General features: G+C 43.0%; 1 pseudogene; it reads right to left on the bottom strand.

Moving 5' to 3' along the window:
* Positions 1–519: 519 nt before the first annotated feature.
* On the bottom strand, positions 520–24,673 carry LOC101600366 (annotated as a pseudogene).
* Positions 24,674–24,749: the final 76 nt, after the last annotated feature.

Here is a 24,749-nt window from a genome sequence, read left to right as displayed (position 1 = left end):
AAAGAAATAGTGTTAGGTCTCAGCCTAACACAGTGAGCAGAATATTCAGAATTAATCCCTCTGAATCAGATGAGAGACTCAAGATCCCATTTAGATTTTTCTCCTTAGTATAATGTTTGTAATTTGTTTGTCATAATGCAGTCATTATTATGTCAAGATATGTTCCTTTTATGCCTAGTTTCTTCAGGGCCCTTATCATGAAGGGATGTTGAACTGTGTTGAAAGCCTCTTATTTGTCTATTAAGATGATCCTGGGACTAGAGAAATGGCTCAGCAGTTAAGGTGCTTGCCTGTGAAGTTAAGGACCCAGGTTCAATTCCCCAAATCCCATGAAAGCCAGATGCATAAGGTGATACATGCATCTGGAGTTCATGTGCAGTGGCTAGAGGCTCTGGCATGCTCATTCTCTCCCCCCCCCCTCCTCTTTTTTTGTAATGAGTTTAATGATTTTTATTTACTGATAAACTGAAAGTTTTATTTTTAGTGAAACCATACTACTTCATTGATTTAAGTAAAGCCCTATAGGAGAGGCCAATTGGTCCTCAGACTGAAACTATCTTTATCTTGACTAATCCGGAAGTAGCGAAGTTCATACTTTCCTCATCAGAATCAACCACACAAGCTAGTTGCAAAGATTATTCTTACTAAGAAATTTCTTGGTAAGGTATTTTAAGTACCATTTAGAAAAGTGTTTCTCAGAAACAACTGTGATTTTATTCTTGAAACATTCAATGTGAACAATATGCCATTGACTTTAACCTTCTCCTGGAGAAATTGCTCAAAATTTATGAAATCAAAAATTCTATCTTCCTGGATGAGTAAAGTCCAAATTAAGCTTCCAGGTTGACCTGTTAGGATTCTTGTCTTTCTGTGGCACTGTCTTGACAGCCTGGCCTATGAAGAGCCTATCTACTTCTTTCTATCTCTCTCTGTAATAAAATAATAATTTTTTTAATAAGATGATCCTGTGATATCTGTACTTAAGGCAATTTGTGTATTACATTTATATGCTGACCAATGCTTGCATCCCTAGAATGAAACCAACCTTGTTCTGGTGTGAGACCTTAATGTGCTCTTGAATTCCACCTGCAGTAATTTTTTTGAGGAGTGTGTTTGTTCATGTGTTTGTATGTGCATGTTGGAGAGTGCACATGCACATGTGTGCACTGCATGTGGAGGTCAGGAGACAACCTCAGGTGTTATTCCTCAGGAATTATCCATCTTTATTTTAGGCAGGGTCTCTCATCGACCTGGACCTTGCCAAGTATATTGGAATGGCTGGCTAAGATGTACAGGGTGGCACATGCGTCTGTAGTGTGTTTGCAGTGGCTGGAGGCCCTGGTGCACCCATTCTCTCTCTCTCGCTAGCTTGCTCACTCTCTCTCTCTCTCTCTGTCTGTCTTTCTCTCAGTATATGTGTGTGTGTGTGTATGTCTGCCCTTTTCTATCTTTCTCTGTCTCTCAAATTAATAAATAAAGTATATTTTAAAAAGAATGGCTGGCTAGCCAGCTTCAGGGATCTACCTGTCTCCACTTCCCCAATGCTGCGATTATAAGCATACACCGCCCTGCCCAGCTTTTTCTTATGTGGGTTCTGGGCCTTGAACTCAGGTCCTTATGCTTGCATGGCAAGTACATTACATGTTAAGCTATGCCCCAGATCTTACAATTTTTGCAAGTTTATTTACCAGTGAAATTAGTCTACCATACTTTTGTTTTTGTCTAGCTTCATAGAAAGAACTTGGCAGTCTTCCTTCTCTTTCTATTTTATGGAACAATTTGAGGACCATTAGTATTAGCTCTTTCATAGAAGGCTGGTGAAATCATCTCAACCTGGGGCTTTCCTTTGTTGTAATACTCTTTATTAATTCTTGAATTTCATTGCATATTATGAATTAGGTTATGTTGTTGATATTCTCATAGTTTAAATTTGGTATATCTTATGTGTCTAGGAAACAATCCATTTCTTCTAAGCTCTCCCACCCCACTATTTTATTTTTTAATTTTTTAAAATTATTTTTATTATCAGCTTCCACGATTGTAAACAATATCCCATGGTAATGCCCTCCCTTCCCCCACTTTCCCCTTTTAAACTCCATTCTCCATCATATCCCCTCCCCATCTCAATCAGTCTCTCTTTTATTTTGATGTCATGATCTTTTCCTCCTCTTATGATGGTCTTGTGTAGGTAGTGTCAGGCACTGTGAGGTCATGGATATCCAGGCCATTTTGTGTCTGGAGAAACACGTTGTAAGGAGCCCTATCCTTCCTTTGGCTCTTACATTTTTTTCTGCCACCTCTTCTGCAATGGACCCTGAGCCTTGGAAAGGTGTGATAGAGATATTTCAGTGCTGAAAACTCCTCTGTCACTTCTTCCCAGCACTATGATGCGTTCTGAATCATCCCAAGGTCACTACCATCTGAAAGGAGAAGGTTCTCTACCAAAAGTGAGAGTAGCATTAATATATGGGTATAAACATTAACAGAAATGCTTACTGGGCAGTTTGATGAGCATAGTATATACATTTAGCCAGACAGTAACAGACGTTACAACCCTAGGGCTCATGACTACCCCTGTTGTAGGTTTTCAGTATCAGGGATGTATTCCCTCCCATGGAGTGGGCCTCCAGTCCAGTTAGAGGTCAGTTGGTTTCCCCCATGACAGACATACCACTATTGCACTCATTGGCTCATTTGGCCTGGCTGGCCAATTATAAGGCTTGCAGTGTCCACTGTTGAGTATCTTCATTGGTGATTTCTCTCTGTTCCATTGAACTGCATGCAGAATGGCTTTTTCCAGCTTTTTGTCAGCTGGTCTACATGGAGGAGGTTATCAGCTCAGTTCCAGCAGGATTTCTCAGTGGCCTTGCAGCCTAAGTATGTAGAGTCTTCAGCAATAGGGTTACCATCTATTCCTGGTCCCCACCCCACTTTTTAGGGTGGCTTAAGGTAGGGTCTCACTCTAGCATGGGATGAATTGGAACTCACTATGGTCCCAGCCTGGCCTCAAACTTACAGCAGTCCTCCTACCTCTGCCTTGCACCACCACACCCAGCTCCCCCTCCTTTTTTTAACAACAACAACAACAACAAAATATATAAGGTTTCAAAGTATTTCCTAATGCCTCTGGATCTCATTGAGAACCTGTAATAATCTCCCTTTTTTCATGTCTGGTTTTATTAAGTTGGGCCTTCTCTCTTTTTTCCCCAACCTAATCTGGAAGGGAGTACCTTTTACCTTTTTGAGAGCAGGTTCTAGAATAGCATGTGCTGTAGGAGTTCAGGGATCTTGTATCCAGGGGGAAGCCAGGGACAAGCATGAAGCACAGCCAGGTACAGCGGGCAATACCTGGGGTTTGGACATAGCTAATCCTCTGCCTGGGGCTTGCCAGCTAACCCGCCTGCCCTGCCCCACTTCTCTGCTAACTTTACCTCAGAAGGTCTGCCCTGCTTCTCACCCCAATCACCTAACCTCTGAGCTTCTGCTTCTTTTCATCAAATGCAGCTTGAATAAGAAGAGTCACCAAGTTCTTTGCCTTGCTGGCTCATAAAATAGGCCAGAGATGAAAGTAGAGTTTCTTCCCAGCCTCCTCCATTTATCTGGATGCCTGCTTTTATGCCAAGTCTATGACAGCTGCTAGATGGAGAGGCACCAGAGTCTCGTGGATTTTGGACTTGGGATTCAAGTACTCCCACTGGGCTCTCCCTTCATTGCTGGTTGGGCCTGGCTTCCCTGTGAGCTGTATCCGTGATCTGCTTTGTAGATGCAGATATGGCTTATGCTGTTCTTCTGAAGCAGTTGTCCCTTTGACTTTGACATCCATGAGACGGGGCTACACTTGCCCTGCCTCTGCTGACTCTTGAATTCCTATTGCCATCTCTCCTTTGAATGGCTCCTTCTCTGACCCTGACTCAAGTGACTCTCAAGTTGACTCCTGTGAGGTCAGATTTTTACCTGTTGGCTTCCATGAACCAAAACCCCAAAAAAAACATCATCAACTGGCACCCCCATTTGTTGTGGTGAAATAGCCCTAATCTTACAGAAATCACTAACATGACCTGCTACTGCTACTCTTGAAGACGGCCAATGAGTTCAGCCAGCTCATGGAAGGTCTAAGGAGAAGTCGCTAGATTTGGAGATCATTGCAAGCAGTCAGTAATGGTCTGTTTCTTGGAGTTTCTTTAGTGCTGAATGACTGCCTGTTTTCCACATTCCTCCCCAAGGGCATGTCTTACCTTCTAAGGAGAAAACTAAACTTTCAGAGGTTAAACATATCCTATCCATACAGTTCTGGAGTCGGGCCAGAGCCAGGGTGGAGCCAGAGCCTGCTGGAATGCCAGGTCGTTGCGTACAGGGAAGATTATGGAGACAGCTCACAGGGGAGCTAAGCCAGAAGTACCGAGGCAGAAGGGGAAAGCCAAGTAGGGAATTGGGATATCATGGTGGGCCAGAGGCCAAAGGGCAGGTCTGTGGAAATGCAGAAGCCAGAAGTAGGGCTTAGGCACATGGGAGGCAGGAAGGTCCAAATAGATATAGGGCAGGGAAGGCATGCCTGGAGGGTGGAATGGGGTTTATTAAGACGAAACTGGCAAACTGCCACAGACCTTCTATGCACATCCAGCACACTCCCTTAATATCCTCAAGCGAGACCTTGAAGAGTCAGTTTCTTGACGGCTTGTAGCACACGTGCCAGGGCATGCAGGGAACAGAGAAGAGACTCAAACCAGAGTGAGAAGGAGTCACCTGAGTTAGGGACAGAGCTAGGGAAGAAGTGGCAATTCAAAGGATACATGGTAATGAGAATCCCAAACCGAGAAAACGACAGTCAGGTTCATGTTGCTGGCAGAAAACACCTGGCCACGAGCAGCTTATGGGAGGAAAGGGTTTATTACTCGAGGGGAAGCTCAAAGATGGCAGGAGAAAACAATGGCATGAGCGGAGGGTGGACATCACCTCCTGGCCAACATCAGCTGGACAATAGCAATAGGAGAGTGTGCCAAACAGTGGCATGGGGAAACTGGTTACAACAGCCATACCCCTGCCCTCCAACCATTCATCACCTCCAGGAAGCTCAAATTCCCAAATTGCTGAGCACACGAGTTTATGGGGGGCACCTGAATCCAACCACCACAGCACAGCAAGCATAGCCCCGTCTCACGGAGGCCAAGGTCAAAGTGACAACTAATGTAGAACAAGAGCGTGGCGTCAGTGAACTTTGACAAAGACCAGGCGGATTTATACAATGGAGTTCTACTCAGCAGTAAGGAAAAATGAAGTCACAAAATTTGCAGAAGAATGGATGGACCTGGAAAGGATTATACTAAGTGAGGTAACCCAGGCCCAGAAAGCCAAGTGCCACATGTTCTCCCTCATATGTGGATCCTAGCTGCAGATGATTGGGCTTCTGTGTGAGAAGGAAAATACTTAGTAGCAGAGGCCAGTAAGTTAAAAAGGAGATATAAAGGGAAGAGAAAGGAAGGGAGGAGGGTACTTAATAGGTTGGTATTGTATATATGTAAGTATAATGATTGAGATGGGGAGGTAATATGATGGAGAATGGAATGTCAAAGGGGAAAGTGTGGGGGGGGGGAGGGAGGGTATTATCATGGGATTTTTTTATAATCATGGAAAATGTTAATAAAAATTAAATTAAAAAAATTTAAAAAAAAAGACCAGGCAGGCTGAAGGATTGTGAAATTAAAAGCTGAATTTATAAGACATTGGTGTGACAGGGGTAGAAAAGAGCAAAAGGTGGCTTAGCCCTGGAAGTGGGACACGCAAGGAGGAAGCAGGGAAAGCAGATGCCAGCTTGATGGCAGAAGACCAGGAAGGGTAACCCCGAGGGACCTGGCAAAAGGGAGTCAAAGATGGCTTTGCAGGGGTGTTCTGAGACACTGGAGCATTAGGACAGAAGAGCCTTTCCAGATCTCCACGCATGAGCCGGGGAAGGGCTGTTGAGGATCTTCCCCACTGGGGTCTTCTCAGCGCCACCGTGGAAGGGCAGACTCTGGATGACTGGTACCAACATGGACCAGCACAGAACCTAACACAAAAGGACTGACAGAGGCGTCAACCAGAAGTGCAGACGCTCGCCGGGCATGGTGGCGCACACCTTTAACTGGCAGAGACAGGAGGATCACGGTGAGTTCAAGGCCACCCTGAGACTACATAGTGAATTCCAGGTCAGCCTGGACTAGTGTGAGACCCTACCTCGAAACACTAAGAAAAAAAAAAGTGCAGACGTTCACTGGGACTTAACACAGGATGACAGGGAAAGGAAGTCAAGGCCACCATGATAATATACTGTAAAGATTAGGAATAGATACATTCTTTCTGGAAAACAATTTTGGTATTATGTAAGAAGAACCATAAAAATATATCCAAGCAAGCTTTTTTTTTAATTTAATTTTTTTCCTGATTTTTATTTATTTATTTATTAGAGACAGAGAAAGAAAGAGAGAGATACAGGGAGAGAGAGTGAGAATAGATGCACCAGGGCCTCCAGCCACTGAAAAGGAACTCCAGACGCATGCACCACCATGTGCATCTGGCTTACCTGGGACCTGGAGAATTGAACTTGGGCCCTTAGGCTTTGTAGGCATGTACCTTAACTGCTGAGCCATCTCTCCAGCCCCAAGCAATCTCTTTTCAACACCGAGCCATCTACCCAGCCCCTATAAAAATATGACCAATTGTGGTAGTTTAAATGTAAAATGCCCCGGCCCCATACCTGCATAAGCTCATGTATCTGCTGCATACTTGATCCCCGGCTGGTAGAGCTGGTTGGGAAGGCTGTGGAGCCTTCGGGAGGTGGAGCCTCGCTGGAGCAGGTGTGTCACAGGGCTGGGCCTTGAGGTGTTCCAGCCTTCCTCCCTGGCTAGTTTCTCCCTCTGCTCCCAAGACTCTGATGAGATGGGGCACAGGCTTCCTGACCCAGTCAGCCATCCCTTCCCCACCATAATGAAACGTCACCCTCAAAACTCCCAGCAAAATTAAACCCTTTTCTTCCATAGCCACTTCTGGTTGGGTATTTGCTCAGTGAGAAAGTGACTGATATACCAGCCCTTGACTAAAAACGTCTACAACTAGAAATCGAAACTGATACAAACTCAGCGTTATATACATACAAAGACGTTCATTATCATATGTATGCCTAAGAAAAGTTAGGAACAATAAAAACATCTAATAAAAGAAAGCTAAACCAGAGGGCTGAAGAGATGGTAGAGGCGTTTGTCTGCAAGGCCTTAACTGCTAAGCCTGCTCCCCAGCGAGAGCACATTTTTTTTTAATATTTTTTCTCAATTTTTATTAACATTTTCCATGATTATAAAAATTATCCCATAGTAATACCCTCCCTTCCCCTCCACTTTCCCCTTTGAAATTCCATTCTTTTGACCAGTGAAAGCAGCTCTCTCCCTTCCTCTCCCCCTTCTTCTCTTTTATTCTCTTTTTATTCTTTCTTTTTTCCTTCCTCTGATTCTTTAACATAGGAAGTGAGTTTATTAAGTAGAGATAGAGACAGGAGACTTCTCAGCTTCAAGCATGGGCATTAAGAGACACACAGGAAAGGATAGTGAACATCCAGTGTGAGTATGGACTTCAGAACAGAGAGAGGATGCTTAGATGTCTTCACAATGGCTGTCTGTCTGTCTGTCTGTCTACACACACACACACACACACACACACACACACACACACACACACACTGCAACTTTCTAAGTTTTATTGCTCCAAGGATGCATCTTACAACAAGGATTGAGCAAAATTTAAAAAGAAAAATCAGGTCTAGTTGGGTATGGTGGCGCACGCCTTTAATCCTAGTACTCGGGTAGCAGAGGTAGGAGGATCACCATGAGTTCGAAGCCACTCTGAGACTATATAGTAAATTCCAGGTCAGCCTGGGCTAGAGTAAGACCCTATCTTGAAAAACCAAAGATATCAACAAAAATCAGGCATGATGGCTCATGCCTTAATACCAACACTTGGCAGGGTGAGGTAGGAGGATCACTGTCAATTTGAGGCCAACCTATGCTACAGAGTAAGTTCCAAAAAAGCCTGGGTTAGGGTGAAACCCTACCTCAATTTAAAAAAAAAAGTATATGAACTGGCTTACTTTAAAAAGTTTTCTTTTATAAATGAAATTATAAGATGATTTTGTGAGCTGCATTGTTTAGGTTTAGGGATGACAGAGGACTTTTAAAGACAACTAAATCCGAAGTCACATACACTCTGGCCCTAAGTAAACATAGGTCGTTTGTGAATTTTTTTTTAGAAGCTGCTTGGTCCATTCAGGGGGCCCCTTGGTACCAGTGGTGCCAGCATCAACGGCCCTGAGTGATGCTTGGCCATTTGTATGATAACACAGCTGCTCTTGGTCTCTGTTCTTTTCTTTCCTGCCACTACCAATCAGCTTCCTTCATTGTTTTTGTTTAATGGTCTCTGCTCATTAACAATGCCTGCTACCTCATGTTTCTGCTTTCTGTGTGTCTGTCCAACTCCTGTCCTTGCCACCAATACCTTCCAGCCCAGCCCAAAACCTTCTACTTAAAGAGGCTTTTCTGGTGCTGGGGCCTATCCTTCCCTCATTCAGTAGAGCTCCCTTAGCACCATATTTCACAGAATATGGACAGCTTGCCCTCTGTGCACATGTGAAAATCTGGTTGAACCACCAGAAGCCAGAATGGAGGCCCTTGAGGGCAGCATTCCTCAGAAGGGGCTATGGGCATTCCAAGAATTGAAAGAATGAGCCCCATTCCTCTCCAATACAGACAATCCTTCCAATTTAAAGCTCAGCCTTTGCCAGAGGTTGGAATAAGGCAGGGGAATGAAAACTGGAAAGCTTTTCAGAATAATAGTCCCCAGAGGGACACGAAGTCAGTAGCCAGGCAGAGCACAGAGCAGGAAAAAGGTGCTATGCAGTGTACCCCTGAGTGCCCATGGCTCACCCTGGTATATCAAGCTGCATGTCTGGGATGGCATGACAAGTGGCAGTAGATTGGTGGTGAACTTCCTGACACAAGCAATTCTGGGTCAAAATAAGCTTTAGAACTGAGTTATATTGATCCAACACACTGTATACTTCCCGTGTTCTCTAAAAACTCCTAGCTGCTTTCACATTGCACGGAGGGGGAAACATTCGTCTCTGGAGAGTTTATTTTTTAGCTGATGGTGGGTAAGGAAAGGATTCCTGAAATTTGACTTAAGAACTCTGCATTGAAAAATCCAACACAGGTTCCTTCATTTCGTCTTGAAAAAAACATTACAGTATTAAATTTTTTTTGTTGTTATTGTTTAGACATGTAAATTAGGTTTCTATGTCTATTTTCACAAAGAACCACGAACCTGAATGACCTCAATCTGAGACTGGTTCTGGAGAGCAGAAGGCCAAAATCAAGGTGCAGGAAGGACTGTTGCCCCTCTTCTACCATGCCTCTGCCCAGTCGCCTGCATTCCTTGCTTTTTTTTTTTTTTTTTTTTTTTTTCTTTTTTAAAGTGGTGTTTCACTCTAGCCCAAGCTGAGGCAGAGGTAGGAGGATCTCTGTGACTTTGAGGCCACGCTGAGACTACATAGTGAATTCTAGGTCAGCCTGGGCTAGAGTGAGACCCTACCTCGAAAACAAAACTAAACAACCAAACAAACAAAACCCTCTAAATAAAAGCAAGAAAATATCTTCTTAAACACCTAGAGTCAAGATTTTATAATTTTCAAGAATTCCAAAAGGATTTAATCCAAATGAAGAATGTCCTTGGGGACTGAGAAAGTCAGTCCCTTCCACACAGGAATCAGTAGTGCAAAGGAAGAAGTTACAGACTTTCAATCAGGTCTGACATGAATTCAGATCCTGGTCCCACCTCTTACTAGCTGGGTGACACTGTTCAGACTCATCTTCAATCTGTTTCCTCATTAGAAAAAGTGGAGTAGTGATAACCACTCCCAGGGCTATGGTGAAGAGAAAATACTTGTTCAGCTTATGGGAGGTGCTGGTTATAATCAACTACGGAGGCCTAGAAGAGTGGCCTAAACTCCCCAGGTCAGGCCTATTGCCTCTTGGACCCCTGCCATGATTGCCCCTGGAACTTTCTTGAACAGAAGGCTCTCAGCTTGGAGAGCATCCTAAGATCTTCTCTTAGTGGCTACATGGCAGCCAAGGTCTCCAAAATGGCAAAGCAGAAATACTGTACTATCAACCAGAGTTTTTAATGCAGAAATTTAAAATTGGGAGCTTTGAGGCCAGAGTTCATCTCTCCATGACCTTTTTTTTTTGAGTGGGGGGTTCAAGGCCAGGTCTCACTCTAGCTCAGGCTGACCTGGCATTCACTCTGTAGTTTCAGTGTGACCTTGAACTCACAACAATCCTCCTACCTCTGCCTCCAGAGTGCTGGGATTAAAGGCATGTGCCACCACACCCAGCATCCCCATGACTTTTATTTGGCCCTCACAAAAATGTAAAATCCATGGCCCACATTTACATACCTAGAAATGTCCTACAAAAATCCAAATTTTCAATTAAAAACTGAGAAGAGCAGTGTGGAGGTTTGATTCAGGTGTCCCCCATAAACTTAGGTGTTCTGAATGCTAGGTTCCCAGCTGATGAAGATTTGGGAATTAATACCCCCTGGAGGCAGTGTATTGGTGGGGGCAGGCTTGTGGGTATTATAGCCAGTTTCCCCTTGCCAGTGTTTGGCACACTCTCCTGTTGCTATTGTCCACCTTATGTTGGCCAGGGGGTGATGTCCACCCTCTGCTCATGCCATTGCTTTCCCTGCCGTTATGGAGCTTCCTCTCGAGTCTGTAAGCCAAAATAAACCTTTTTGTTTTTTTCTCACAAGCTGCTCTTGGTTGGGTGATTTCTTCCAGCAATGCAAACCTGACAGAAACCATAAAATTAGCTCCAAGGAGTGGTGTCATTGCTGCTATACACCTGACTATGTGGATTTTGGCCTTTTGGAGCTGCTGTGCAGGTGGAATGTGGATGAATTTGAAACTTTGTTCTAAGAGATGACTTGCAGTACTGTAAGTACAGCTTAATGCAATATCCTGGTCAGAGTTGAAATGCCTGAATACAGTAAGATCTATGGAATATGAAGTTTGGCTTGTGAAGGTGAGAAAAAGCTTTACCTGAACTGGGCTAGAAGCAGTTTGTGTGAGAGGCTTGCTGTTATGCCCGTGTCCTGAGAACTTGTGCAGGGTTGCTTTGTGTAGAAGCAGACTGATGTGAGCAGAGGGATATGACACAGAAAAAAATGAAATTTTTGAGCCAAAACTGCTACCTGTTCAGCTGTAATTGTATGAGAGATTACAACCATTGAGATTGGGCCAGCTGACTGCATTGGGACAACAGAAAGAATGCAATTTTTTGAAGGGGTCTGAATGCTCAAAAAGTGTCTGTTCTTTAAAGTCTGCTTTATTCCCCCCTGGATTGACAAATTGGCACCCTACCTGGTATAACAGAGTATAAGAAATGCAAGAAAGAGAAGGTCATTGACTTTGTAACATGGCTTTGTGTTTTGGAAATGGCCATAGGCAGCATAGATCAGGTTTACTGGATCCCTGCATGGAGACCCGATGGAGCCCTGCGCACGGATCATGGGTTGCAGGGGAGACCCAGAGGAGATGCTGGGACCACGAGATGGCTGCTACAGGAGAGCTGCCCGCCCTGGGTGAAGTTTTCCAGGACTGTGAATAGCCTAGCTGGAGGGGCAGAATTGGAACTCCAGAGACTTGTTGCTGGTTAGAATTATCAGACTTAGAGATTTGTCACTGGCTAGAGTTATTGAACTTGGAGCTACAGAGTTTGATGTTTTCCCTGATTAAATCTTGTATTGGTTAAGTATTTCTTTGCTATGCCCAATGCCATCTTTTGCAGTGTGAATGTGTATTTGGTACCATTATGGGTTTTTTGGTTTATTTTTTATATTATGGCTCAGTTTAAAGACTGGTCTATGGGGATGTTTGAACATCAATGGGATTGATTAAAACTATGGAACTTTTAAAGTTGAAAGAACATGGTGCATTTTACATCATAGATGGTTTTATCAGTTTATGGGGGACAGGAGCAGAATGTGGTGGTCTGATTCAGGTGTCCCCCATAAACTTAGGTGTTTGAATGATGGGTTCCCAGCTGATGGAGATTTGGGAATTAATGTCTCTTGGAGGCACTGTATTGTTGGAGACAGGCTTATGAGTGTTATAGCCAGTGTCCCCTTGCTAGTGTTTGGCACATTCTTCTGTTCCTGTTGTACACCTGATATTGGCCAGGAAGTGATGTCCACCCTCTCTGCTCATGCCATTGTTTTCCCCTGCCATCATGGAGCTTCCCCTCGAGTCTTTAAGCTAAAATAAACCTATTTTCCCCCATAAACTGCTCTTGGTTGGGTGATTTCTGCCAGCAATGCGAATCTGACTACCACAACCAGAAAATGATAAACATCAGTTTCCTAATGACTAGTGTGACTATTTGTGATGGTGTACAAATTTTTACACTTTTGAAAGCAAGGGGGCACTATTAATAATTGTGCCTGAACAACAAAAAGTGACCTGAGACTGCAGATGCAATGTGGAATGTAGTCCCTTGCTTTAGACCTGACTCTCAGTGGACTGGAGGCCTCCATAGAGATCTGGTTGGCTCTCTTAGTTCACCCTTGCATGTAGGGTTTTGAGAACACTCTCTGTTTCAACATTTGCTTATACTATATTCATGGTTCTTGGTCCCTGTGGTAGTTTGATTCAGGTGTCCCCATAAACTTATGTGTTCTGAATGGTAGGTTTCCAGTTGGTAACAACTGGCAATTGGAGCCTCCTGGAGATAGCATATTGTTGGGGTCAGGCTTATGCGTATTATAGCCAGCTTCCCCTTGCCAGTGCTTGGCACACTATCCTGGTACTATTCCCCAACTTGATGTTGGCTAGGAGGTGATATCCACCCTCTGCTCATGCTATCATCTTCCAATGCCATCATGGAGCTTCCCCTCAAATTTGTAAGCCAAAATAAGCCCTTCCTCCCACAAGCTGATCTTGGTCGGGTGCTTTGTGCCAACAACGTGAAGCTGACTGCAACACTCCCCCACCCCCAGCATCTCTGACCTGGGATATTGCTTTTCCCTTTTCTATGAGTAAACAGTGCAGAGTAAGTTATTCAGTTGTCACCAAGGAATCTGATAGGATCAGACGTGGTATAGCGCTACCTATGCAATGTCATTAACAATCCATCATCCAGTGTCTTACTAACGAGTTAGTCATCTCCAGCCATGTGGCATGGGTCACTAGGCTATGTCACATGTGTCATAATAACAAACAGTGCAAGAATTTTGGAGAACCTTCTGAATCATGAAAGAATGGATTTGAGAAGAATGCAAACCAAGTCATTAAAAAGTCTTACTTTTCGGGCTGGAGAGATGGCTTAGTGGTTAAGCACTTGCCTGTGAAGCCTAAGGACCCCGTTTCGAGGCTCGATTCCCCAAGACCCACATTAGCTAGATGCACAAGGGGGCACACATGTCTTGAGTTCATTTGCAGTGGCTGGAGGCCCTGGCACACCCATTCTCTCTATCTATCTGCCTCTTTCCCTCTCTGCCTCTCTCAAATAAATAAATAAGTAAAAATAAACAAAATTTTTTTTAAAAAAGTACTGCTAAACCTATTCCGAGGCATTAAATTGGCATTCTATATTTACAGAAGAGAAAGTACACCGGAAGCACTCACCCATAAGGCATTTTGGAGCAAGGGCAGAGGCAGGGGCGTGGTGAAGGAGTAACCTGTGAAGAGATTCTGAAACTATTTTCCGTCCATTCGTATGTGTGAAATGTTTTTCATGTCATCTTTCTAGGGTAGGCAAAGTTCTTTAGTACTTTTTAGTACTTAGTATTTGATGAATATTTTTTAAACGCATGGCTTCATTGAAGTATATCATTTGTAATTCCTAAGGTAGGTAGAACTAATGATCTGGGATGGACTGGAAACACCCTGCTTGTGGAGACAGCTGACCTTGTTTGGAGCTGAATCTCTGCCATTAACTTATACAACTTTGAGTAAATAGCTCACTCTCCTTGAATTCTTTTTTTTTTTTTTTTATCAACTGAATGGGAATGATAACAATAGTTCATATTTCACAGACATAAAGATTAATTGAAAAAAAAAAGATTAATTGAGATGATGTAGGGAGTTGAGGAACTTTACATACCATGAAATGCTCTAGAGCCAAAAAGAAGAGAAAAGCAAGTTATTAGCTGATTATATTATTAACTGGGAACTAAAACAGAATTTCTATTAGCCAAACTCTGAAACCAATTGCAAAGCCAACAATAATATCCTTAAAACCGTCACACTAAATCTTCAGGGCATCCCTTCAGTTGTGAGCAGAAACTCATCAGCTTCCTCCCACTGAAAATACCTCCAGGACACCAGGCTTGTAAACATCCTGCCTTCTGATTTTAATGACAATATTGCTATGAATATAATGTTGTATCCTGGCCACACCCCAGAGTAGGAGGGATATTGACTCATTGTAACTTGTGAGTCTTAGAAACGCCCCACTTGAAGAGTTAGGTAATGGTAATTTCAACCACAGTTGGACTCACTATTTCTACAGGGTAGCAAAGTTGGTGGTATTGAGTCCATTTGGATCCATGGATGCTGTATTCACTGAATTTCTATGACTGAGTTGATGTTGCATTGCATGTAGTTTGTTAGGACTGACATAACATACTACCTCAGAATGGGTTATTTAAACCACAGAAATTTGTTTTCTCATGATTCTGGAAGCTAGATGTCTCTTCTTGGAAGATAGCAGTTGTTGAATTAGGGTCACACTAATAACCTCCCTTTTACTTAAGACCCTTTTAAATGCCGTATTTCCGAATATACTGTTATCTCATTCTGTGATATTAGGGGTCGAACTTCAGTACATGAATTTTGGAAGTACATAGTTCAGCCCATAATATTTTATTAATAAATCAGTGGTGACTTTGTTCTCAAGCAAGCTTCCCTAAATCCCCATTGATAGCTCCTGTATCTTTCCCTGCCCCCACACTTCCACCCTGATTCACGAGTACAGTATTGCTCTTGGCCTCATCTGCTCCAGTTCAGTGCTGTGTCGGTGTTCAAGTCTGTGAAATGTGGGCTGGAGAGATGGCTTAGTGGTTAAGGCAGTTGCCTACAAAGCCAAAGGACCCAGGTTTGATTCTCTAGGACCCATTTAAGCCAGATGCACAAGGTGGCGCATGCGTCTGGAGTTCATTTGCTGTGGCTGAAGACGCTAGCATGCCCATTCTCTCTCTCTCTCAAATAAATAATTAAAAAAAAAAAAAAAGACTGACTAACTGGGGAGCAAAAAATATTAAAATGTAAAAGAGTCTGTGAACATTAAAACACTACTTTTCTGTGAAATCTCTTCAGTGGGTCCTTCTAGAATCTACTGTCCCTTGACCCACGTCCTATGCATCTTCTTTTGAGTTTCTCCGTAGCGAGTAGGTCTACCAGTCCACGCATTTCCTTAGAACCTGGTTTCATGGCAAGTTTATCTTTGAGTCTTTTTTTTTTCCCTGAGTGGAGCTGCTTTCCTACTTGTAGGATCTTAGCTACTACCCAGAAGGAAGTGACTAGAAATCAGCTTGATCTTGTCCATTCCAACACAGCTGAGCTCACAGGCAAGATCTTAAGGCATGTTTCACCTTGCTGCCCATTCAGGCTCATTCCCAAGCAAGGCAATTTGCTGTCTTGATAACTTGTTTGCTGTACCATCTCTTCTCCACCCTGAATATTCCAAGCAGATGGTTTCAGCAATGTTACATAACAGCTGTTTCATCAGGTTTTGGCTGGCAGGAGGTATAGCTATGCCTCTGACCTCATATATTCAAGTGCCATGTAGCTTCCAGATGGAATTTAGTACCGGGGTGAACATCATGAACTAAACACGTCACTATGCACAATAGTAAAGGATCTCAGTCTTCCAGGGATGGCCAAACAGTGGTGCTTATTTTGTTTTGTTCCCTTTTTAAAGCAGCAAGCTGCAGACCAAACCTCAATATTTGTTAAGGTCTTAGAAGTAAAAGTAACTTTAGGATCATTAACTAATAGCACTATTTTACCTCATATGTTTTTTCCATCCCTCCTTCTTTCATCCCTCCCTCTTTCCCTCTCTCTCTCTTTTCCTTTTCTTTGCACGTGTATCTGTGGTTTGCATGCGAGTATATGTGTTTATAGGGACTGGTGTGTTGTGGGCATGTGAAGGCATGTGCATTCTCAATCACTCTCTACCTTCCTTGAGACAAGGTCTCTTCCTGAGCATAGAGCTCACCAATTTGGCTAGATTAGCTAGCCAGAGAGCCCTGGGGGTCCCACATCTGCTTCCCCATCGCTGAGGTTACAGGCATGTGTCACCATGCCTAGCATTTTATATGGGACCTGGGGGGGGGGGTCTAAACTCACGTCTTCATGCTTATATGGCAAGCACTTATACTACTGTGCCATCTTGCCAGTCCCCTCTTTTCTTTTCCTTCCCCCTCGCTCTCCTTCTTACTTTCCTTCTCCTCTCTTTTGCTTCCTTTCTTGCTTTCTCTTTCATTCATCCATTCATTATTTCTTTCTCTCTTTCATTGTCAGAGTCACACTAGATCCCAGGCTGAACTGGAGCTTGCTTTGTCACCTAGGCTGGCCTCCCACTTGAGATCCTCTTGCCTCAGCCTCCCAAGTGCTGTGATTATGTACTGCCATGCCTGGTTCCTGTATTTTGTACTAATTTAAGTCCAACAGTATTAGTTATTGAGATAACTTCGGAATAAAATCATTGAAGTACAGGTATCTATATGGTATAATAATCATCTTCCAATGCTATGAAATATAATATCTTCTTGAATTAACAAAAGCAGATTGGTAAATCAAATATTTTTTCAACTTTTACAAGCCTTCCCAATCCTCTAGAAAGCACACAACAGGCAGCCACCACTATATAAATATGCAGTTAGAAATGTAAACACTCATTAAAGTCACTAGTGGTAGCATTGTTTCTCAGAAGGCTCAGTAATATTTGTTCAGTGGGTAGATAAAGGAGATTAGCAATGTTTCCACTGGGCTCTACTTTCTGCTAAAGCCAGCCCGCCTTCCCTTAGGAGAAAGGCAATCCAGAATGCTGCAGGACAGCTTTCTGCTTCAAGAGGAAGCCAGCCTCCTCATTGGTTCCATGCTAAGCCACCCACTTTTTAGGAGCATAGTTTTCTAAGTAAAAATAATAAGTCAGATCTTTAAATTAATAGGAATCAATTTGTCAAACAAATTTCATATTTAAGCATGTTATTACAACTTAAATGTTTACTCATTAAACTAAGATTGAGTCAGATAAGTGAATGGATCTGATTTCATAGACTTACAGAGATTTTATTCTTAATACATTTGTGTTTTGTGTGTGTGTGTGTGGGGTGTGCCAGGGTCTCTTGCCACTACAAATGAGTATCCATATGGCTTTATGAGGGTAGCTGGGGAATTGAACCCAGGGCATCAGTCTTTGTAAGCAAGTATCTTTAACCACTGAGCCATCTCTCCAGCTCCACTTACAGAGATTTAAAAACCTTAATCAAACAGTTAGAAAGAATACTGGGCTGGAGAGATGGCTTAGCAGTTAAGGCACTTGCTGGCAAAGCCAAAGGACTCAGGTTCAACTCCCTAGTACCCACATAAACTAGATGCACAAAGTGGCACATGTGTCTGGAGTTCATTTGCAGTGGCTGTAGGCCCCAACATGCCTGTTCTCTCTCCTCTCTCTCTATTTCTTTCTCTCTGTCTTTCTCAAATAAATAAATATTTTTTGGAAAAAAAAGAAAGAAAGAAAGAACTCTGGACTTGGTTGTGGTCTATTTAAACCAATGGCTCACTATGATCCCCGAGAAAACAAGGCGAGGCTTTCCTTAAAAAATAAAGAGGAAAGGAGTGTATGAGCTCTCACTTGTCCCTGACTCTGAAAATTATGAAATGTTGGGGAAAAGGGACCTCACCTGATCATCTTACAGAGGTTTGTGAAGAATGCTATTCTGTGAAGACAAAGATAACATTGAATAGGAGTAGCTCTGCTTCTTAAAAAAAAATATTATTTTCATTTATTTATTTGAGAGAGAGAGAGGAAGAGGCAGAGGGAAGAGAGAGAGAGGGAATGAGAGAGAGAGAGAGAGAGAATATGAGCGTGTGATGCCAGGGCATCCAGTAATTGCAAATGAACTCTAGACTTCTGTGCCACTTCGTGCATCTGGCTTATGCAGGTCCTGGGGAGTCGAACCTGGGTCCTTTGGCTTTGTAGCTCTGCTTTTTATCTAGGCAGCTACAAGTGCAATGAATGAAGGAGAAACAATAGCAAAAACAATTCTCTCTACTTTAAACCAGGAAGGAAATAATCTAAGATTCTGGAGTTATTTATGGTTCTTTTAAATAAAGATGTGATGAAGTGATTAGTCCTAGGCATTCTCAGTATGGTAACTACCTCAGCTTAGGCCAAATCCTTGTCAAACGAAGCAGTATGCTCTCTTATCGGATGAAAACTGACCTAGTGCTTGAGCATATGTGCTGCTATTTTCTTTAGAACGTTTCATTGATTAAGTCTAACTACTACTCCAGGGCTGGGGACACGGTGGGGAACGAAGCAGGAGCTTACATCCCCAAACACACATCTGTATCTATGCATGTGAAGTATGTATATATGCTAATTTACTACATGTGACATATATAAATATATAATTAGTATATATATAGTATGTAATAACAGGTACCACATATAATTATACACACACACATATATATCACTATGTATAATTAGTACATACACACTAATAGCTCAATATCAAGTCAGTAAAGGAAACTATGGTGTTAAGGCAGAGTGAGAAAGACAAAAAATATCCAAAGGGATACTGTTTGTTCTGGAGTAAAACTTGTCATTGATGTAGAGCATTTGAGCCCAGGTCAGAAAGTAGCAGGGAGCACCTTAGCTGCAGGGGAGGCACCTACTTTAGGCAGAGGAAAAAGCAAAAGCCCTGAGCCAAGAGGGGCCTGGGTGTCTGAGGAAGGAGGTAGAGTAGGGGATATGATTTCCCACTAAAAGAACTATGGCAAAACTTACTTCCATGTTCATGTCATAAAGTGAGGCTGAAATTCTTTAGGGAGGGTTTGGGTGTGCAGCTCAGTGGTAGAGTTTTTGCCTAGCAGGTGTAAGCCATCACTGAAAAAAAGAAAATAAAGAAAAAATTCTCTTAAATTTTTTTTATTGGGCTAGAGGGATGGCTTAGCAGTTAAGGCGCTTGCCAGCAAAGGCAAAGGACAGAGGCTTGATTCCCCAGTACCCACGTAAGCCAGATGCATGAGGTGGTGCATGCATCTGGAGTTCATTTGCAGTGGTTGGAGGCCCTCGTGTGCCTATTCTCTCTCTCTCTCTCTCTCTCTCTCTCTCTCTCTGTGTGTATGTGTGTATGTGTGCTCATATCTGCTTCTCTCTCTCTCTCTCTCTCAAATAAGCAAATATATTAAATATTAAACCTTTTTATTTATTTGTCTGCATGTGTATGCATGTGTATATGTGGGTGTTCCAGGGGCTCTTGCTACTACAAACACCAGATGCACCACTGGGTGTTGAGCTTTTATGTGGATGCTGGAGAATCGAACCAGGGCTGAAAACTAGTCCAGAAATTCTTTATTGAATTTCTTTCATTCTTGGCCTTGGTTTTACATTTGTAAAACTGGGATAAAAATAGTATTTCAGAAGGCTATTGGGAGGACTGTGATTCAGTAAATGTGACATGTAATTAACAGTGTCTAGCACAGAGTAAACTGTGGATATTTAATTATTATTACTCTATCATGCTAGTCATAACACTTAGAACAATTACATTTTAAGGCCACATATGTCTTCACATTGAACACGTTTTTATTCTTTTTTAAAAATATTTTATTTATTTATTTGAGAGTGACAGACAGAGAGAGAAAGAGGCAAATAGAGAGAGACAGGGAATGGGCACGCCAGGGCCTCCAGCCACTGCAAACAAACTCCAGACACGTGCGCCCCCTTGTGCATCTGGCTAACGTGGGTCCTGGGGAATTGAGCCTTGAACCGGGGTCCTTAGGCTTCTCAGGCAAGCACTTAACAGCTAAGCCATCTCTCCAGCCCAGCGTTTTTATTCTTATTTGTGTATGTGTTTGTGTGTATGAGCACCCACACACACCAGGGTCTCTTGCTGCTTCAAATGAATGCTTTATGGAAGTGGCTGGGGAATTGAGCCCAGGCCAGCAGGCTTTGCAAGCAAGTGCCTCTTACTGTTAAGCCACCTCCCCAGCTCCAGACCACTAATAATTAAAGGAATTCCCTTGGGGCTGGAGAGATGGCTTAGCGGTTAAGCGCTTGCCTGTGAAGCCTAAGGACCCCGGTTCGAGGCTCGGTTCCCCAGGTCCCACGTTAGCCAGATGCACAAGGGGGCACACGCGTCTGGAGTTCGTTTGCAGAGGCTGGAAGCCCTGGTGCGCCCATTCTCTCTCTCTCCCTCTATCTGTCTTTCTCTCTATGTCTGTCACTCTCAAATAAATAAATAAAAAATTTAAAAAAAAAATAAAAAATAAAAAATAAAAATAAAGGAATTCCCTTCACATTTGTCAAGATATTAGGTAGAGTTATGGTATGGAGTGGCTCAAAGACAAAAGATCTTTTGTTTTGTTTTGAGGCAGAGATCTAATGTAGCCCAAGATGGTCTTGAACTCAATATATAATTGAGGATGACCTTGATCTTCCTACCTTCACTACCCAAGTGCTAGAATTATAAGAGTGTGCCAACATGCCCAGTTTGAAGCACAAAGAGTTATGTCATCAAAAGTACTCCAAGAGATTTCTAATATACCCTCCAAAGTTCAGGAAACATGCCAGAAGAAGGAGCAGAAAGACTGAAACAGCCACAGGATGGAGAGAAGTATCCTGAGGCACCGTCCCTCCCCTCCATTCCCACACTCAGAGACCGACTGCTGCATTCATGACCTGTGGTGGTTTAAATGTGAATGCACGTCTCCCATAGATTCAGGTGTTTTTATTTTAATTTAATTTAATTTAATTTTATTTTATTTTATTGAGGTAGGGTCTCACTCTAGCCCAATCTGACCTGGAATTCACTATGTAGTCTCAGGGTGGCCTTGAATTCACAGCAATCCTGAGAGCTAGGATCAAATGCCTGGCTCGGGTGGTTATCATCATCATCATCATCATAATCATCATTATTGTTAAGCTTGTAACTTGGATCTCCAGCCACCTGCTGGAGGAAGTGTTACTGGGGGTTGGATCCTGGAGCCCAGCCCAAAGGTAAACTGAGAGCAGTCTGAGCTCTGGGGTCCTGTTCTGCAGACTTTTGCTTGCTGCTTTTGGTGTTGGCTGGCTCATGGTAGTTTCTCTCTCTGCTTGCGTTTATGAATGGGAACCAGCTTCTTTTGCCATTGATGGAACTTCGCCTGGGTCTGTAAGCCTGAAATAAGCCTCTTCCTCTGATAAACTGTCTTGTTTGAGTGTTTGTTTCAGCAACAGGGTGCTGTCTACATCATGACCTAAGAGTGAATATCAATAATCACACTGAGCAGGGCCCCTCAGTGGGATGGGGATGAAGGGAGGGAACATAGTATAACCTGGTGGGAATATGACCAATATGTTCATATAGTAAAGCTCACAATTAATTGAACATGCACTCTAAGAACACTTAAAACAATTAAAAAGTAACATCTGAATCTAATCATGAAGGTAATACATTAATCTAGTCCTGAAATGAGTCTTCCCGTATACACATGTAAGTTTTCCTTAATTTTGTTAGTCCTGGTCGGTTTCCTCTCCTCGGGACAGCGCAGGATCCCTCCATGTCTGCAGTGTTTTTTCACATTCATTTCCAGCATGAGGACTGAATTGATTCCTTGTTTCTCAATTACAACCATCATGGAATCAAGATTAATAACCTGCTTGGTGAGTTTTGTCCACTTCAGAATCTGAAGCCTTTGTACTGTTTGTGGCCTGTCGGCTCTTCGTGGTGCTCTCTGAATGCCCAAGTAATGAGGTCAAAGACAGCAGCAGCCCAGGGAGCTGCCTACCTTTAGCCACCCCGGCCTGTTTCCAGTATTTCTTTCCCACTTGCAAGCATTTAACCAATGTTGAGGAGAAACTGGGAATGGACCTAAAATTCTTTAACATGCCCCCTGTAATTAGCATAATGCCTGACCCAGTGGAAGTACCCAATAAACATTTGTGGCACGAATTAATTAGCTCGGCCTGGTGGACCACATGGTACGCTCCTAGACTGACTGCCCTTGGAGTGTGGCAGAGTGGCTGAGCCCACTGAGGGACCACACTTCTACCCACCACCCACGTGGAGCATCCACTTCATAATTAGTCCCTTTACCTCAGACCATCATGACCTCCGGGGTATACTAAGAGTTTGTGCCATGGTAATTGATTCCACAACTTATGACCAAGTTAAGTGCAGGAGATGGGGAGGGGAGAATAGAAGGAGGAGGAAGAGGAGAAAGAGAAAGAGAGTAAATGGGGGAGGAGGAGGAGAAGAAATGGACTCTGGTAGAATTTTCATTTCATTTCTGTACCCCCATATCATTGTCTCAAAATTCTTCCAGAATATACTTAGTGGGTAACCAATCTGGATCAAGCATAAACTCTGGTATTTTCACACTATAGAATTTCAAATTTAGTATAAACACTGCCAAATAAACATAGTCCAGAAGCCAAGTGCACTGTAGAATGTGGACTAGGGTGGTTGATTTTCTCTTCTCTTCTCTTCTCTTTTTTTTTTTTTTTTTTGTTTAGTTTTTTGAGGTAGGGTCTCACTGTAGCTCTGGCTGACTTGGAAATGACTCTGTAGTCTCAGCGTGGCCTCAAACTCATGACAAGCCTCCTACCTCTGCCTCCTGAGTGCTGGCATTAAAGGTGTGTTCCACCACGCCTGGCTGTTCTCCTTTCTTTCCTCCTCTTTTGTTTTCTTTTTGAGACAGGGTCTCATGTAATCTAGGCTGGCTTTGAACTTGTTATATAGCTGATCCTCTTGTCTCCCTCTCCCAAGTGCTTGGATTATAGGTATGTGTCACCAAGGCAGGTAGGATGATTGGCTTTTGTTTGTTTGTTTGTTTGTTTTGTTTTTTGAGGTAGAGTCTCACTCTAGCCCAGGCTGACCTGGAATTAACTATATAGTCTCAGGGTGGACTTGAACTCATGGCGATCCTCCTATCTCTGCCTCCTGAGTGCTGGGATTAAAGGCGTGCGCCACCACACCCGGCTTCTTTTTTCTTTTTTAAGCTGGTTTATAAGGATGGCTCAGGGCACATAAAGGGACCCTTTAGAGGATTTTGTGGAGATATTGCTTTTTATTACTTTGCAAATAGTTACCTCTACCAGAGTAGTTTTTTTACGTTCATTTTTTGCTAGTTAATTATTGTATTTTTTTTTAATGAACTGCCATCACCCTCCAGATATGTTGCCAACTATCTTCCTTATCATTCACGAAGAAGAGAGAATATGGCAAGCATATCATTTATTTTTTAAAAGATTTAAGAAGTTTAGAGACTTTCCAAGATCCCCTTGCCCCTTTGTGGAGTCATAATCTTGCACGTTTGGCAGCTCATATTTATGCAGTGTCTGTTGAGGCTCAGCACGGTGATAGGAAGGATACTCCTGGAAAAGTGTAACTAACATGTACAGTACTCCGTTTGATATTGTGTTTTCCCTCCTGTATATGAAGTATGATCCAATGTCCAGATAAGTGCTCTAACTTGGGTTGTCCATCCGCCACCCCACCATGTTAATGGCCCCATTAATTAGGATAATTCCTGGTCAAAGCAAATTGCACACTCACAAGAATGTGTAATTAAGGCAGCATTTATTGAACATTTCTAAATGGCTACTGCACAAAAGCGCTGATATCCTGCATATTTTGGTCTTCTGAAAATGATAGCTGGGAAAAGAAAAGGGGTGGGGGAGTTTTTAAAAACTTTAAAAAAGTGAATCGCTTCTTTCTTTATTTTGTTTTTTCAAGTTAGGGTCTTGCTGTAGCCCAGGCTGCCCTGGAATTCATTATGTAGTCTCAGGGTGGCCTCAAACTCTCTGTAATCCTCCTACCTCTGCCTCCTGAGTGCTGGGATTAAAAGCATGCGCCACAACGCCCGGCTAAAAAACGATAAAAAGCTTAGCGGTTAAGGCACTTGCCTGGAGAGCCAAAGGACCGAGGTTCAATTCTCCAGTACCCACATAAACCAGATGCACAAGGTGGCCCATTCATCTGGAGTTCATTTGCAGTGGCTGAAGGTCCTAGTGCGCCCATTTTCTCTATCTGCCTCTTTCTCTCTCACACACAAATAAATTATTATTATTTTTATCTACGAGAGAGAGAGAGAGAGAGAGAGAGAGAGAGAGGGAAAATGAATGAGAATTGGAATTGGAATGGGAATGGGAGTGCCAGGGCCTTCTGCCCGCAGCAAACGAAGACCAGACACATGCACCACTTTGTGCATCTGGCTGTACGTGGGTAACGGGGAATTAAACCCGGACCATAAGGCTTTGCAAGCAAAGGCTTTTAACCACAGAGGCACATATTTGTTTTTAAAAGGTAAAAGGAAGCAGAAGGAAGAACGCCGACTAAACAAGTTTAAGTACCAGAGTCCTGCCTGGAAAGGGTTCATAGCGACTCCCTGACAAACGATCAAACAGTGCACATAGAGGAGCTGTTCCCACTAGGAGCTTGGAAAAGGTGACTCC

This window comes from Jaculus jaculus, chromosome 19 (assembly GCF_020740685.1).
Source record: "Jaculus jaculus isolate mJacJac1 chromosome 19, mJacJac1.mat.Y.cur, whole genome shotgun sequence".
Taxonomy (NCBI): domain Eukaryota; kingdom Metazoa; phylum Chordata; class Mammalia; order Rodentia; family Dipodidae; genus Jaculus; species Jaculus jaculus.
Note: the sequence above shows the minus strand (reverse complement) of the source record. Positions and strands in the feature narration are given on the sequence as shown.